Genomic DNA, 2,729 nt, shown 5'->3' on the forward strand with positions numbered 1-2,729 from the left:
CTCTTTAAGCTTTCGACAGATTTCACTACACTTTTCTTTCAGTAAAGTTATTTCTTTCAGTAAAGTTATTGCGTACCAGCCACCTCTCCCACCCCCGGCAAAGAAAAAAGGTCTGTGGTTTTGCGGGGATAATGGAGCCACCGGGCCGCAGTGCTGAAGTCCAGGCACTGACCCTTGACCTCGGGGAACTCCCCTATCTCTCAGGCGCGATGTCTGTGGGCACAGATGGGTAGGACATGCTAGAACTCGGGGATAAGAGGGTCATGCGGCTTCCGGGACCATCAGCAAGAAGGACAATACCAACCCGCAGGAGAAAAAGTCCGGGAAGTCCTCAGAGACACTGACCTTCAGGAAGCCCACGGACATGCACCAGGAAGTCTAAGCACTGTGCTACTCTGACGAGAAGGATGCACCTCCACTGTTACCCAGTGACCCTGGTCAAGGCCACCACACAGTTAAGGCCATGTTGGGCCCCAAGAAGGCGTGGTCCTGTAAGTGGATGCCATTCGCCAACCTAGTCTGCAAGGATGGAGCCACGTTCTTCCACTGGCGACAGGCAGCTGAGGAGGGCAAGGACTACCCCTTCGCCAGGTTCCATAAGACTGTGCAGGTGCCAGTGTATTCAGAGCAGGGATACTAGCTCTATCTTCACGACAACTCTTGAACAAAGGCAGAAATGACCACTTCTTTGACCTCAGCCGCCGTTTTGACCCCCGTTTTGTCATTAGCCATGATCGGGATGACCACCAGCAGTTTAAGAAGAGGTCTGTGGAGGACTTGAAAGAGCGGTATTACCATATCTGTGGCCAAGCTGGCCAATATGCACGCCATGCCAAACACAGACCTCAAGATACCAGGGTTTGATGCTGGGCACCTGCAACGGCGGAAGGAACAGCTGAAGCGTTTTCAGTCACAAGCCTCAGAGCAGGTGGCGGCGGAGAAGTACCCGCTACGTAAGCTGCGCCAGATCTAGTCCCGGCAGAAGCGGGGAGAGGAGCGTAGCCAGGACTCGCTGAAGCTGCCCACAGCCGCAGACCCCACTGCTGAGCAAGGACCCCGAGAAGCAGCCGCCCCAGGGAAAGGAGGCCGAGAAGCCAGCTGTTCCTGAGACTGCAAGCATCAAGTTTCCAGACTTAAAGCCTGCAGTCCTCACCCCGCGGAGCCAGCAGATGAAGCTGCCAAGGTGCGGGCCAGAATATCGAGGCCCTGGAACAGGTGCTGGGTGTGGAGCTGAGCCTGACACCCGCGGAGGAGCTGGTGCGCATGCTCTACGAGCTGAGGACTGAACTGGTGCGGCTGAACGAGCCCAGGCAAGACTGCGCCAACTGCGAGGGTGAGCTGCAGGCGCTGCGGGTCCCTGCACGAGCCTCTGGTCCGGGCTGGGTGCTGGGAGGCCGCCACGCCAGCGTCCTCCCGCCCGCGGTGCCGAGCCCGGCCTCGACCCTGACCCCAGCAAGGACACCGTCATCGACCATCGTCGTGTGGTGGGCACACCCTTCGCGCCCACGAGGAAGCGACGGGAATCGTCTCCAGCTCCTCTTCTGTGAAGGAGGCGGAGAAGCCATGTGAGGCCACATGTGGTGTGGGATGCTGCTGCGTAGAGCTGGTGAGTTGGGAAAAAAACCAACCCCCAAATCTTTTTACCTAAATAAAGACTGTAAGGGAAGTAACTCTGCACATCAAAGTATGCAGTGCTTCTTCATACTTATGTAAATATCCTGTTTATGTAAATATTTGTTTTTCCAGTAATTAGCTTATAATAGTTCATCTATGCAAACTCATTTTTAAAAAGTTTTTTTTTTCCCTGAAAATTTAGAGTACCGGAAAGATTCACAATGAATTGCACATGTTACTGTGTAGTGGTGTTTATTACATTTCCTACTGAAGTATCTTATTCTCAGAGTGGAGGGAGCTAAAGCCCTAGGGCAGAGTTGGAGGGAATCTTTTGAGTTTGAGTTTGAAGGTAATGGCCATAATATTTAGTATATTTTATATTCTCTTCCATAAAAGAGTCTATTCTGTTTTCATATGTAAAAATTATGCTTCAAGTTACCATTAAATTTCTTAATATTTTCCTTAAAATTCCTAACACAATATTTAAGTTCCACGAAGATATACATGTTCAGCAGTGATTTTTAACTGTGACTTTCTACCTCCTGGGTAGAACTTGGTGGCCAAGTCCCCCCGGAAGTGCAAATTCCCTCGTATGATATGTAATGACTATACCCTTAGAGAGTCTAAACACAGTCGCCAGCTGGTTCAATTCAGTTTTTCCAGACTTACCTGCCTACTAGATAGCTTACCACCTGTTTCTTCTTGGGCTTAAAAGAATCCTTAAGCTTTTAAAATAAATTTTATTGGAGTATAGTTGATTTACAATGTTGTATTAGTTTCAGGTGAAGAACCCTTAAGCTTTGAGAGGAGACATGTTATCAGGAAGAAATTCAGGTGGGGCATATGTAGTTTTGCAATACGGGCAGCCCTCCTTCTGGGTGGCTATTGGGCAAGGCGTTAGCTGATGATAAATTGAAATCTTCTGTAGATGATATCAGACATGGTAATGGTTGTTCCATGAGCCAAACTTGATCGTGTGAAGTTTGGGTGGTTAGTTTGTGCTCTCTACTCTCTGTAGTCCTGTGGGGCAACTTGGTCCTTGAACAAGAGCAATGGTCTCTCTTGGTTGTCTTTCTTGGTGTGTACCTGTTAACCATTTCCTCTGGGCATTCTTG

The 2,729-nt window shown here is 49.6% G+C and overlaps 1 pseudogene; it reads left to right on the plus strand.

Annotated features, from left to right (window-relative positions):
- Nucleotides 1–209: 209 nt before the first annotated feature.
- Nucleotides 210–1,606, plus strand: LOC103084004 (DNA methyltransferase 1-associated protein 1 pseudogene; annotated as a pseudogene).
- The last annotated feature ends 1,123 nt before the right edge of the window (nt 1,607–2,729 follow it).

Source organism: Lipotes vexillifer, unplaced genomic scaffold, assembly GCF_000442215.2.
Source record: "Lipotes vexillifer unplaced genomic scaffold, Lipotes_vexillifer_v1.1 scaffold436, whole genome shotgun sequence".
Classification (NCBI taxonomy): Eukaryota; Metazoa; Chordata; class Mammalia; order Artiodactyla; family Lipotidae; genus Lipotes; species Lipotes vexillifer.